The sequence below is a fragment of the Dendropsophus ebraccatus genome, chromosome 10 (genome assembly GCF_027789765.1).
Source record: "Dendropsophus ebraccatus isolate aDenEbr1 chromosome 10, aDenEbr1.pat, whole genome shotgun sequence".
Taxonomy (NCBI): domain Eukaryota; kingdom Metazoa; phylum Chordata; class Amphibia; order Anura; family Hylidae; genus Dendropsophus; species Dendropsophus ebraccatus.
This window is the reverse complement of record NC_091463.1, coordinates 59,142,526-59,157,754: the sequence shown is the minus strand read 5'-3', so window position 1 is coordinate 59,157,754 and position 15,229 is coordinate 59,142,526. Positions and strand designations below refer to the sequence as shown.

At 39.8% G+C, this 15,229-nt stretch overlaps 1 protein-coding gene across 5 annotated transcripts in view; it reads right to left on the bottom strand.

The window, feature by feature from the left end:
- The window catches only part of IL1RAPL2 (interleukin 1 receptor accessory protein like 2), a 583,205-nt gene that overhangs the window by 174,707 nt on the left and 393,269 nt on the right, over nt 1-15,229 (bottom strand). The window lies entirely within an intron of this gene.

Sequence of the window (15,229 nt, the reverse complement as noted above, 5' to 3'; positions counted from 1 at the left end):
ATTCTCTAATATATTATTAGTAGTCTAAGTGTGGTTGTTCTTAGAGCAACTATAATGCTATTCTGGGACAGTCTATAGTTGAAAAAACATTATTTATTGGAAGTCCTTGTGATTCAACTGATGTGAACGTGAATGGAAACAATATCAATGTGTGCATACATATGGTTGATCTTATTAAGCTTTGGAAATAGGTTGAAATGTACAACCACTTTGACTATTCCAAGAAAAACAAATACACTGTGCAGGACATAGGGGGCAGGGTATGAAATGTATCATTTGTGTTAGGCATATTCTTAACTTAAAAACATATCCTCTACCTACATAGGATAGGGAATAACAATCTGATCAGTGGGGATCTGACTACAGGACAGGGGCGTAGCTAGGATTCATGGGGCATCGTAGCAAAAAAAACTGTACAGCCCCCCCCCCCCTGCACCCGTACAACAAAAAGCACACTATATATATATATCTATTCAGTGATGTGGCCAAAGGTTAAAGTCTCTTGTGGCAGAGCAGAAAGCAATTGCTGCTTGCTCTGTCAGTCCACTGCATTTAACTATAAGGGCCCATTAGGAGCCGTTATGGTTAACTACATAGGTGCAGGAGCAGACTACCTTCTGCTTAACCCCTTATATACTGAAGTGTGTAAGTGACATAAACCTCACCTACATGCTGCAGCATAAAAAAAGCTTAAAAGCAGAAGAGAAGGAGATGGCTAGTGCACTGATAACCCCTGACCTCTGCAGGGCTCAGGAGAACAGAGGTCAGGGGTTATCAGACCAGTGAAGCAGAGATCCCTTGTCTTCTGCTTATTAACCCATTTTTATGTTGCAGCATGTAAAGGAACTTTGGGTCACTTAAACACGGCAGTACATGAGGGGTTAAGCAGAAGGACACAGGTTGGCTTTTATCTTCCCTGTGCATTGCCGGGGCCCCCTCCTGCAGGGGCCCCATAGCAGCTGCCTACCCTGCCTCTATGGTAGCTACGCCTATGCTACTGGAACTTTGATCGATAACAAGGACAGAGGAGAATTGCCTTCTAAACAAATGGAGTGCAGTGTACATGCATATTTATTCTCGATGGAGCTTTCTAACTTTACTGTAGACTATGCCCTGGCGGTATGTGTTACATTGTTTACTAGTAATTCATATGGGGGGCACACTTTAAGCTTATTGATTTTTTTTACATTTCCGTTTACCTATAAATTGAGCAAATCTAAATATATCTCTCATAGTTCTGTATTCAGTAGTTTGGTCTTGGATTCTGGGCACTGGCATGTATGTACTCCTTTTACATACATGGTAATAAAGCTGTAAAGGCCATTTTAGACATTGCTAGTTTTAGGCTAGAAACACACTGGGCGTATCCGCTGCAGATACCTCTTCTGTAACTTCCAATGTGATTACATACTCGCAGTGGAATTTTCATCCTGCTGCGAGTATGTAAGTCCCAGCCCCATTAACCCCCTACCGCGGGGATGATACATTACCTGTTCCACAATCCAGCCGCATCTTAGGCTCCCGGAGGTCCTGCACAGCCAGTCAGTGTACAACCCTGCTGTATCATCCAGACGGTAGGGGCTTAATAGGGCCGGGACTTGCATACTCGCAGTAAAGTCGCATCCCGTAAAGTAATCACTGTGGAAGCGACAGGAGAGGTATCTGCAGCGCATTTTACTGCAAATCACAGCGTGGAATCCGCTGTGGATACGTCCAGTGTGAATCTAGCCTTACAGGATATAGTAGTAGAGAGCAACACAATTCATTTCAGATACAGAAACATTTAACTGCCACTCACAGGAAGCTAATGGCTATTGTATCTCTATTCCTGCAATATTTATCCGACCACCTTATGGTTCTCCCTAGGCCCACTATGGTGCTATCATGTACTGTAGGCACTATTTATCTGGTCATTGTGTGGTGAATTATATGTATGTGTACATTGTCTCAGACAGTAACCATATAATAACAGTTCAACTTTAATTTCTCTAATTGCTCCTATAAGAAAAAGTTCTGCCTCAGATTGATAAATCTGGGCCTATTTACCGGAGTACTGCATAGCTACCAAACTTTACGAATTCTTTCCAAACTTGCAAAAGTTTGGTTTTGTATTGAGCTGAATTTTTTGCAAAGTTGGAAGGAATTTCTGTTGGTAAGATTCAGTTCACTCATCTCTAATAATGTCATAGTCCTGATATAGAGGCAAATGAATTTAAAGCATCCCTCATGTTTTTCCTCACCCAAAGACAATTTCACAATTTTGCTGTCTTTATCTCTGCTTTGACTTCGCATCTTCCAGTAACCCCTGCTGGTACAATGTCTTCCCAGAGATTGGCGTGTATGCATAAGATTGTATTTTCACTTGACTTTAGGCATTTGAGGTTTTTGGTGTCAGAGACTTGAGGGTAAAAAAAACAAAAACTTATGTTGTTCTTCTAGAAATAAAATAAAAAAAGAAAATGTAGACTGTACCTGGCGCAATGGCGCTAATAGAACATTCTTATTGAACAAATAAGCATTTAAAAGTTCTAGAAATATTTACATGATAAATTAAGTAGAAACATCACAAAAGTGAGGGCAGGTTATTTGATTAAGAGGGTGTGCAACCTCAATGGTGTGTGTAAACAAATCTAATTTAGAAATGACAATTTCAGCACTTCATGAACAGCACTGACACAACAGAAAGTAATTGCTGCTTCAAAATGGAGATTTATAGAACTGTCACGCACATCGAAAAGCTTCAAATTAAAAGCACTAGAGGAGTTCAGAGAGTGTGACAAAATTCAATCCAAGATTTGTCAGCTGGTTAAATTATCCTATCTGAATCAGGGCTCTGCGGGTGATCCAGTGTAAACTATTTCGCACAGTAGAAAATGACTGCAAATATTGAACCCTTTTACTATAACAATGCAGACAGCCAGGACAATTTTCCATACAGATTCTATTCACGCCTTAAAGGGACTCTAAGGAAGAGCTTTATATTTATGGATATCAAACATCTGTAAGACCGTAACATACTGGCCACATGGCCTACAGCAACCAATGACAGTACAGCTTTCATCTTTCAAGAGTGTATGAACTGCCCCGGGACTTTTCTGGTAAAATGCGCCCCCCCCCCCCCCCCCCCCACGCCTCACCCGGTAAGATTCCAGGGCTGCAGGCAGAAGGTGTAAACAGTGCTAGTATTTGTCTATAGAGATTGTTTCGGTGATACTGTTACTAACCCCCGACTAAGTGCAAAATCTGTAGTTTTCTACTTTTTAAATTTACAATTAAATATAAATTAAAAATGTTGTTATATATGATGTGAAGATGTTCTAAACTTTCGTATGATAAATGGACTTGGAAAGTCTTCGGACTCTTTCACTTCTTCCCATGTTATGTTGCATCCTTGTCTTTAAATAAAAAACAAAATCACCCCCCCCCCCCATCATTCTACACTCAACACCCCATAAAGACAAAGTAAAAACAGAATGTCAGAAATTGAACAGAAAGAGCCAAAATACTGCATTCACATTGACAAGTATTTAGACCCTTTACTCTGTACTTAGTTGAAGCACCTTTGGCAGCAATGACAGTCTCCTGTCTTCTTGGCTATGAGGCCACAAGGTTTATACAAAATGGATATAAGGATTTTCTGACATTCTTCTCTGCAGATCCCCTCGAGCTCTGTGAGATTGGATGGGGACTGTCACTGGAAAGCCATTTTCAGGTATCTCCAGAGATGTTTGATTGGGTTCAAGTCATGGCTTTGGCTGGGCCAATCAATGACATTCATAGAGTTGTCTCAAAGCCATTCATGTGTTGTCTGGGCTATGTGCCTATAGTCATTGTCTTGTTGGAAGGTGAACTTTTCTCATTAAGAATATCTCTATACTCTGCTCCATTAAACTTTCCCTCAACCCTGACCAACCTCGCTGTCCCAGAAACAGAAGAACACCCCCACAGCATGATGCAGCTTCCACCATGCTTCACTGTAGAGATGGTATTGGGCAGCTGATGAGCAGTGCCTGGTTCCCTCCAGACATTACACTTATAATTGAGGCCATAAAGTTCATTCTCTGTTTGTCAGACCAGAGAATCATTTCTGTCAGTCTAAAGGTCCTTTTACATGGCCCGACATAAAGATGTGCAAGGACGCAAGCGGCACAGATCAGCAAGATCCGCATTCAATTGCAAATGCCTTTACCCAGCACAATACTTAAGCAGCTAGGCCACATGACTGATCCTTGTATCGTTTGTGCAGCCTTGGAAACTGATAGTACAGATATGCATATGCCGGATTACACAGCAGGATCGGGTGTATTTCTCAGCTTATTGCTGACACCTTTACACACGCAAATTATTGCCGAAGGAGCGTTTGTAGCTGATAATCAGCGAGTGTAAAGGGCATTTTAGAGTCCTTTAGTCGCTTTTATGTTTGGGCTTTCACATGTCCTTTAGGTGCTGGCCACTTCTTTCTGTCATAAAGCCAAGATTGGTGGAGTTCTGCAGCAATTGTTGACCTTTTGGAAGTTTTTGCACACAGGATCTTTGGTGCTTAGCCAGAACCATTGGGTTCTTATGCAACTGTCTTACCAAGGCCCTTCTCCCCTGATTAATTAGTTTGGTGGGGTGGCCAGTTCTAGGAAGAGGCTTAGTTGTTCAAAACATTTACCACTTAAGACTTATGGAGGCCACAGTACTCTTGCTGTGATATTGGCTGAATTTATTACAGGTGACCCCAATAAAGGTGTAAAAACATCTGTAGAAAGATGATCACAAGAAATAGGAGGTCCCCAGTGCTGAACTTCGAATATCAAAGGGTCTAAAAACATATGTCAATAACATAACCAAAATGTTGTAATAGTGTCTGTAGAAGTGTGATTGAACAGGCAAAACAGCTGTCACGCTGCAGAGTCAGGAGCTCTGGCATCCACAACACAACATCCACAACCCTGCACTTTTGTTGGTCTTCTGAATTTTAAATGAAGAAATAAAGTTTAAAGATTTTATGGTGAGTGTCCTCTGGGACTTTCTTTCTATTTTTCTTTATATTGGATTCAAGTGTTGTAATAGGTTATGCTTAGAATTTCTGGAAAACAGTCACTATTAATAGGATAAGGTACTACAGATTTTAGGTGGTAGTGATTTGGGGTAGTTTATTTGAGGCAGTTATAATGGTAGTAGAAAATTACAACTTTGCAGAAAAAACAAGCCCTTTCACCGCTCAGTAAACAAAAAAATATAAAAACTATAATGTTCAGAAAATGGCAATGCAACGCAATATTTTTAAAGGTTTTTTTTTCCTGCATTGTGGGCTCAGAAAAAGACAATGGCCCTCAAACCTACTCAATTTCTTTGTTTGTTTTTTAATCTACCTACACAACATTTCCTTTCACAATACATTGAAGGTGCCATGAAAAAGAACAACCTATCAATGAAAAAAAATAAAACCATTATGAATCTTAGAATGTGAGGGGGGAAAAAAACCTAAATTTAAATAAAATAAGTTAATGTGTGTCAACTAATGTGCCATGGGAACACTGCAGCATACATAAGCATACCTTTCTACCAGAAGTCTGCTGTATACCAGATAGGGATCCTAAAGATATTGTGAGCATGAAGGGTAAAGGCCCTTATAGGGTCTGATTATCAGTAAGGAGTAGAGATGAGCGAACCGGGTTCGGGTTTGAGTCCATCTGAACCCGAACGTTCGGTATTTGATTAGCTGGGGCTGTTGAACTTGGATAAAGCTCTAAGGTTGTCTGGAAAACATGGATACAGCCAATGACTATATCCATGATTTCCACATAGCCTTAGGGCTTTATCCAAGTTTAGCAGCCACCGCTAATCAAATGCCGAAAGTTCGGGTTCGGATTGACTTCGGTTTGCTCTTCTCTAGTAAGGAGCATTGCTAGAAAGGCTACTTTGGCCCATAATCGGCCATTGTCAAAGTGTTAGCCATCAGCCAAGGAGCCAAAAAAAACCTGCCTGTCGGCTGATCACATCTTTATCAGCTGCATAAAACTTCCTAAAACATCTTGGTTGCTTAAGGAAGACCAGGGAATGAAGTTTAACCACTGCTTATTACCTTAATACATCTGTGTATTATGGACCACATGTCCCATTGATTTTCTGTTTCTATACTCCCCATGTGTAGCGATTTATATTGCACGTTTCTATTGTGAAGAAGCCCTTTTAAAAGGTAAGCATTTGTTCATCATAATTCTATATAAGCCAGTTCCTTTCTGGTTCCACACATAAGTATAACATTTAATAATGTATTATGTTAGTAACACTAAATGCGCTGGAAAAACAAAGGAGAATCTCCGAGCATTTATTCTAGGTGAACACTTAACAGGCAAATGCAATTCTCTGCTAGATATCGTGAAAGAAATTACAGCCCATACTAAATAACCTGTTATACCGATATCAAACATTTCTCTGCCTAAGAGGCAGGAAAGTAATAATTTGATGTGTGTAAACAGCGATCCCATAGAAGATGACATTATGCATGCACACTATAATGCATTTATAGACTTGTTCTTAGTGTTACTCATTTTTCTAAATGGTTTTATTTCTCTAATCTTATTTGTATAGTGTATGATTTATGACCTTGGTAAGCTCTTTTGAGCAGGGACCTTGTAAATGACTGGCTGAATGCCTTTTTTTAGCATTCTTATTTGATTTTATTTGCAGAGCAAATCCGAGTCCATCAGTTACCTAAACACTTACCAGACCAAATTTACATACGCGTAATATATATTATGGAGGATTTATCTTTTTATGAAGTAGTATAGTATATATACATTCACATATACATACATACTGCAGGTAAACATACACATACAACATTATGTACACAATCCTTATAAATCCTTATCAGTAAACTCTTTTTGTAAGGATTGTGCATACAGAATTGTTTGTGTAAATAGGGGTATGCTACCAATCTTTCTAGATCAATTCTTGTGTTTAGCAAAAAAAATTTAGGCTAGATTCACACATACTGTATCCGCAGCGGATTTCAAGCTGTGAGTTTGCAGCAAAATCTGCGGCGGATACCAAACTGTCAGATTACATACTCACAGTGGGATTGTCATCCTGCTGCTAGTATGTAAATGTCGGCCCCTTAACCCCCGCTGTCCGGAGCATACCATACCTGATCCACGCTCCGGCTGCTTCTGAGGCTCCAGGCCCCCGTAGGTCCCGCTCAGCCAATCATTGCAGGGCCCCACTGCAGTCACTGATTGGCTGGGCAAAACCTGTGGGAGCGGGGAGCCTCAGATGCAGCCAGAGCATGGATCAGGTAAAGTATGCTCCGGGCAGCAGGGGGGTTAAGGGGGCTGGCATGTACAAAGCCGCTGCAAGTATGTAATCTCATTGAAAATGACAGTTTGGGCTATGAAACTGAAAAGTCCATTACCAGCACACTGCAGTATATTTGAACAATCCTTTTGGACAAAATGCTCACATACACTGGATAAACACAATGTACATAGAGCGATGGCCAGCATGGCATTTTGTTATAAAACAGCGTTCAGCCGACATTGTGCATGTCGACTGATCGTTGTATTACAAAATGGGCTATTACACAAAGCAATTATTGGCCGAATGGGCAGTAATTGGTCAAGTAAGTCTGATAATCACTTAATATAGGACTCTAGATCTTCTTGGCTTACTGCTTCAGGCTACTTTGACTGAATAAGCAAAAATTCCTACAGACACTCCAAAATGGTGTGAAAAGTCTTCACAAAACAATGAAGGTGCTATACTGTACCTGGAAAGTTGACTCAGCTTTACTTCCAATAGAATATTGCAGTTAAGGATATTCCTAGATGCTGTTGGAAACAGCTTAGGTGAGATGGTTGCCTTAATTATAACTTAAAGTATACCTGTATCTAAAGAGGTTTTTGTCCTGTGTACGCCAGGGGGAGTATGTACGGTAAGCACTTGCACCTGTAGATTGCTTTTGCACTTTTTGTTTTTTTTGTCTATACTTCAGCCACATGCAGCGTGAACAGAGGCATAGGAGCGCTGCTGACTTTTGTTTTTTATTTGATAGAAAGTGTCAAGTCATGAGCCCAACTCTTTTCTTCTAACATTGAGCGGTAATGGACCGCACAACAGCACATCCTCTCCTGATCGGTATGGGATCAAGAATCTGGCTCTAACCAGTATAAAAAAAATAATTAAAAAAAACAAGTTAAAGCTTTACCCCAGATGAAGGATGACCGAAGGACTCCTCTGGTACATGGTTTGCTATTATTTTTGAAGTTGATACCCTCAGTCTGTGTTAAATATGCATGGCATGAACTCTGAAGGTAATACGGGTATATCTAGAGAACTTCATAGATTACATTTTCAATGAATACATTATAACTTGTTTGTTTCCAACTGCTGGAAATCCCAATAAATCTCTGTTTATTTGTTGTGTGAATTACTTGAAAAAATATTCACGTTAATAGACAAATGACCAAAAAACTATCAAACGCAGTACATCATATTTTCATTTAGCTGGGAAATAATACTGAAAATTCCATCAATTCCCTGACAATGGCAGAAGCTTCATTTAAAAACAGGAAGGTAGAGAGATACTGCCATTAAATCCTGGATTATTATTACCGTCTATGCCTCATTAAGCCATTGTTTTCTTCATGGAAGCTTCTTTCATTTATCTTCTAAAATACAGTAAAGTACTGGAGGCCCCTGATCTTTGTAACCCTTTTTAAAAGAAACCCTAACGCTACAAAGTAGATCTTTCAAACACAAGAAAGGAGCCCCTTTCATGTTGCATGTCCACAATTTTCCATTTAAATGCAGATTGTAACTTTCTGCTAAATAAGAGCAGGAAATTTTTCTATTAAAATGCTAATCGGAATGTTAACTTTAACTTGGGAAGTGTTTCAGAGAAAAACACAGGATGGTTTACATACAGTACCTCCAGGTTATTCTTTTGAAAGACAACTCTTAACCTATGTGGCTTCATCAATAAAAAAAAAAGGTTTTCTCATTAGAGGGGTAAAGCTATGGAATTATCCCAACTGCTTTCCATTTGTTTACTTCGACATTTCCCAAGGTCGTATTTTTTTCTTTATTCTGCAACTTTCAACAAAAATCTAATATGTATGCATTAATATATAGTGCTCCATACTTTTTATACCTATTAGATTGGGCATATCTTTTACTTAAGTTAATTTAAGCAGGTTGTCCCAGGAAAATGAAATTTTCTCCAGGGCCAGGGGTTCTAGCTATTAAAATAATAAATATATTATACTCACCCATCCAACTCTCCCACAGCTGCAACATATACTCCCAGTCCTTCATTGATCCATGTTTTTTCAGGTTCTGAGTTATCCTGATTCCACTAGATCTCCCCACTTAAGTGTCAATCAGTCACCTGAAGGGGACACAGTTGTGGAAATGGATTGGCTGAGTGGCAGGACCTATAGGGTTGTTATGACACAGAACTTAGCATTGGTACAGCGGTTGTGTGGGACCCAAGATTAGTATAATATGCTTATTATTTCTATACAATCCATAGACCTGGAGAAAATTGTGTTTTTCCCCATACAAGCCTTTTAACCTCTTCCCGCAAAAGGATGTATCGGCACATCTTGCTGCGGGTGGGGAGGTTCAGAGAACCGCCGCGATCCCGGCTGCTTTCTGCAGCCTGGGACGCAACAGTTAAATGCAGCTGCAGCATTTAAATGTCCTTTATAGCCCCCCTGTGGTGTCTAGTGGCTGAATCCCCCCGCCCAGAGGGGGAATCTGTTGTACTGGCTGGGCCGGGGCTCAGCCGATTTTCCGGCTTGTCAATCAACAGATCTGGTCTGCAGTAGACCACAGTAATACAGCACCGATCTAATAGATCACTGCTCTATTAGGTATAGTACACTGATATATATGAGAGATAAGTGTAGTTGTATTAGAAGTCCTCCAGGGGGACTTTTAATTAATGTGTATGATATTTTTTTAATAAAAAAATCCCCTCCCCTTATAAAAGTTTGAATCATCCCCCTTTTCCCAATTTATAAATAAAAATAAATAAACATGCTTGGTATCGCCAAATCCGTAACAGTCTGAATTACTAAATTATCACTCCTGAAGCGCAAAAAAATTCCAAAGTGCAAAATTGCACATTTTTGGTTGCATCAAATCCCGAAAAATTGTGACAAAAAGTGATCAAAAAGTCATATATAAAAAATTATGCGTTTTATTTCTAATTTCACCACACATATATTTTTTCTGGTTTCACATGATATTCTATGCAAAAATTGAAAATTGTCTGCCATTGCAAATTACAATTAGTGATGCAAAAAATAAGGGCTCATGTAGGTCTATAGGTGAGCAAATGCAAGCGCTATGGCCTTTTAAACACAAGGAAAAAACGAAAACGCAAAGATGAAAATTAGCCTGGCAGGGAAGGGGTTAAAAAGGACATGTCACCTCTCCTGACATAATTAACACCTGTAATCTTAATGATGTAAGAAGTTTGGGGAATCTTATACAGTATCTCAGTGTTCTACTATTACTTTGTTATTATTTTTAGAATTTTATGAATAAATTAATTCAACAAGACATTGCAGAGTTATGATGATGGAAGACGTAAAGGGACAGCACTCAATAAATTAAACCTTCTTTTATTCCAGCAACTTTTCAGCCAAACAGCTGTTATCAAACGTTTGCTTTATATCCTTTACATCTTTGATCTTCACACAGTTGCATTGGGGACACGTAGGCTATGTTCCCACTAGATGATAACAACGGCCACTCTTTAGTGAATGGCTGTTTAATGCTAAACCACGGCCATTGCTGTAAAATTACGGCCGGAATTAATGATCATGAACATTAATTCTGGCCGTGGTTTTATAACAAAGGCCGTTGCGCTCTTCTGTATGTAGTGGGAACATAGCCTAATACAGCATCCACCCAGAACATGCACCAAACACCCCAGCTGTGAGGCATGGATGAGCTCTTCAGTTCCAATTTTTAAATGATGTTGAAATGGCTACAACTAGAGATGAGCGAACCTGCGAATCCATCCGAACCTGATTGTTCGGCATTTGATTAGCAGTGGCTGCTGAAGTTGGATAAAGCCCTAAGGCTATGTGGAAAACATGGGTATAGTCATTGGCTGTATCCATGTTTTCCAGACAACCTTAGAGCTTTATCCAAACTTCAGCAGCCACCGCTAATCAAATGCCGAATGATCGGGTTCGGATGGTCTCGAGCATGCTCGAGGTTCGCTCATCTCTAGATACAACCTCTAATCTTGTCTCTAGAAATCTCAGAGGTGAGAAAGGATAATCAATTTGACTAGTCAATGATCAATGAGATTTGGAAGGTTTTTGCTTGTAGCAACAGTTAAAAATCAAGCATTTAACAACTTCTCTTTTGATGTTTTAGGCTTAACTTAGAAGGTCATTTGATGGGCGACCAAGCTTATGTTTTTAGGTTTGGACAGCAAGCGTGTGTGTGGCAGCATTTCTACCATATTCTTTCTTTTCATGTCACAATGAGTTGTTTGTACTTTCTCAGGTCAATAAAACAATGGTTTTAAATTTGAGATAAAAGCCATATAGCCAATAATCCTGTTAGAAAATAAAGAAGATCAATACCTGGACTTAAAGGGAAAAAGCTTTGTAATGCTTGTACTAGTAGGAGTGTGAGATATGTATATATGATTTAAAAAATTAATTTGAAAATCACTAGGGATCTCTCTAGTGTTACCATACAATTATAAAGGATAGGTTATTATATCCTACACTTCTAGTTACAGTAGTTCTGGACTCTTTTATATTGTTGGAGACCTTGGCGCTCCCTGAAAAACTAACTTAGATCGCTGTCACAGGAATTTTTGTTGCATGAAACAATTTCCCATGAGTCTGAGCATGCACTGAGTGGAGTGTGCACATATGTGGATGAGTGTGCATATTTAGCTTCAAAGAGCTGTAAGGAGTTTCCACATAGCCAGAAATCCAACAGATCTGATCATCGTTTCCCCCAAATAAATCCCCTGGGAACACTTTGGCTGTCTGAATAGAACATTCGAGTTAACTAACAGTTATCTATTGTTTTTAAACATCATGTCATGCTACCACAACAAGGCTGGAGAAGAAGGAAGGTAAGGAAACATTGTATTTATGTAGACTTGGTGACCAAAACAATTTTGGAAGATTATCTCTGGATGCTGTTGGACTTCCTCTATACATGCTACCATAACAGTCAGACGACTTCAATACATAACAATCACTGGGCATTTACAGATGGACAAACAGCATATACATGAGAGAGTGTCACCAAATCATGTTGTTGTGAAAAGGCAATAATCCTACATAATACAGATCAGGATATCTTTAGTTTAGATGAGGTGTTGAAAGTTCCAGTTGGGAACCAATGAAAGAGCTCAATGAGTGCCCACCCAGGTCATGCAGCGAGTGCGGGCTCTCTCTCCATAGTGAGTGGTGAGTGCTGCCCGAACGGAAACTGTAGAGACTGTAAAAACCTTGCCATATGGAGAAGCAGCTCCAAGGGAAAGGTGATACCAGTGTAAGCACCATTAGTGTGCCTTATCTGCTGGTAAAGACTTTCTACAATTTGCATCTTCTGCCACCAAGACACCTTTTTAGAGAAGCCTTTTTCCAAAGCCCAAAAGCTGCCATGGTATCGCTATTCCCCTCTTCTTACATGTGCAGAACTGATATCATATAATAGGTTTCTTGATATGTCAGTAGGCAGAACAGTAAATATCTGGTTCTTACTGTAACCTCATAGCAATACCATGGAATAAGGAAATTTACCATGTTCTCAATCAGGTTCATAATGAGGGGACTGAAATTCAGTGCACGCTGTTTAACTATAATAGCAAATACTTTGGGGATTTTATCTTAATCCATATGAAGGTGGCAAAATGCTGATGTGTTAATTAAAAACAGTAAGGGGTTGGTATGGATTGGGACTTTCTTTCTATGTCACTGACATCCGATCTTAAGCCTATGACCACAGGTACTTATGCTGGAAGAATAGAAATATTTGTCGCTCATCTGCCTCTTTGGCTTTTTCTATTCTGCTGCAGAAAGTTCTTTTGTAATTAAAAAGAGTTTTTTTTCCTCAATCTACAATCTAAATAACATCTCCGTGGAATGAGCAGGCAACTAAAAGGAAAACATATTTGCATTACATTTATAACTTCTTAATGTTAACAGCTTGTTAAGGGAGTAAGAGAGATGTAAGGCATCTTAAAGGATTACTGTTAATGCAACACATCTGTTCTACACATCCAGTAATCATACACTGGAATTCCATTACGACTTTATATCTCTACTTTGCCTAAACAACGTCCACTTTTAATAATTCATTGCCAAGTACGACTAATAAGGCCATTGGGAAAACCCTCTCTACCATTCTCTGCTTGTGATACTAACTGTATCTTAGAGAAGTTAGATTTAACAGTCATTTTCTTTCAATTTATTTGTTAAGTTCAGAATTTGGATCAGATGGGAACAACTAAACTTTATTTATCTTTTAAACTCTATAGAATTGCAAACCGCAAGCAAAGAAATGTTCCAACCAAATGTAAGTGCCATGTACGTGGCAATGCTGACTGCACACATCCTTCACTGAGGCATCATCAGAGATGTCCGGGCAGGGTTCGCATCACGATAGTGCTGGCTTACCTGTGCTTGGACAGGTGCATTTATTTTTACGGACCATTCGCGGGCAGCTATCTTAGGCAGCACATATACAGGTTTTAGCATGGTCTGGTATGCCTATGAGTCCACGTAAAAACTCATTTATGTGCAGGAAATTACTTGAACATAGTCACTAGCTGCCTACAGTCACAACAGAGAAGTAAACGGGGTCTCCTTCAGTCTGTGCACAGATACGTTGACATCTATGGTAGCGTGCAAATGTATTCATGCCTCAGAAGGTTCAATTAGAGATTTTATGAATTTACAGTATAAACTAAGCTTCATTCGCTCTGCAATCTGCTTATCAGCTGGCTGGCTCTGAAGTCCGTGCTGCTCCACCCAGGGTGCCTGGGCAAGCTGGATGCAGTCCTGGAAAAAGTCTCCCAGAACTGGATTCCACTTTTCCAGCCACCCGGGATGGAGCAGAACAGAGCGGCATGGAAGAAATAAAGCGATCCGCTTCATTTATACTGTAAATTTGGAAAATCTCTAGGCACAATCATGATGTGAATGTCTCCTAAGAACACAAGGGTCCAGATTTTAATACAGGGTGTAAAATCTAAACTGGTGTAAACTGCCCACAACCAGTCACATTTCTTCTTTCATTTTACCAGAGCTGAAAGCTGAGCTGTGATTGGTTGCTGTGGACAGTTTACACCAGTCTATATTTACACCCTTTGATAAATTCTCCTCCAAGATGTTAAACAAGGTGGCTGTAGTTGTGTAAGGAAAAAGGAAGCACAGGGTGTGGAGGTTCTTTAGAAGGAAGTAGGTAGATAATAAAAGAGATCATTTTTTTCCATATGGTTTTCTGAACTGTCATTTTTTCATATTTATTCCATCTTATGTTAAAGGAGGGAGGGGTTTTAAAAATCTGGAGGCTGGCAGGGGGGAATTTGATTAGGAGTAGGCACTTACCTCTCCCCGTGCCTGCGGTGAGCGGCGGGACCGCCCTCAGGTCCCCTGCCAGAAGTCCCAGCCAGAGTTGTGATGATGTCACGACTCAGGGGGAAAATGCCTGTCCTGGCTGATGGACTGGCCACTCAGCCAATCAGTGACTTTAGCAGTGTCCTCCTCGTCACAGGCATGGAGGGAGTTAATTGCGTCTCCTGATCAAATTCCCCCCTGCCGCCTGCCAGATTTTCAAAATCCACAGAATTCTTTTACAGTGGTACCTAAAAGGTGTACTCAAATATCTGAGCATCCTGAAAATGGAAAAAATGCCATGTGCAAAAAGAAAAAAAAAACCTGCATATTGGTACATGGTAATATGATCTGTAGTAATGTGGGAAGCCCTGGCCTATAACACAAGTTCTACCCCTTTCCTAAAAATAGCAAGGGAAGAGTAAATTGAAGAAAAGTCACATAGATGTGGTTTGTACAAAAATGTGCTTGCTGTGTTTTTGCTAATCTGCACAGACGTTGATAATTGTACTACCTATGGCTATGTTCACATGGTGTTTTATATTGTCCGTTTTTTCTTCTCAAAATGGCATCAGTCATTTTGAGTGCCACACGACATCTGCCATTTCGCGTTTTGGGCCCCTGTCATTACA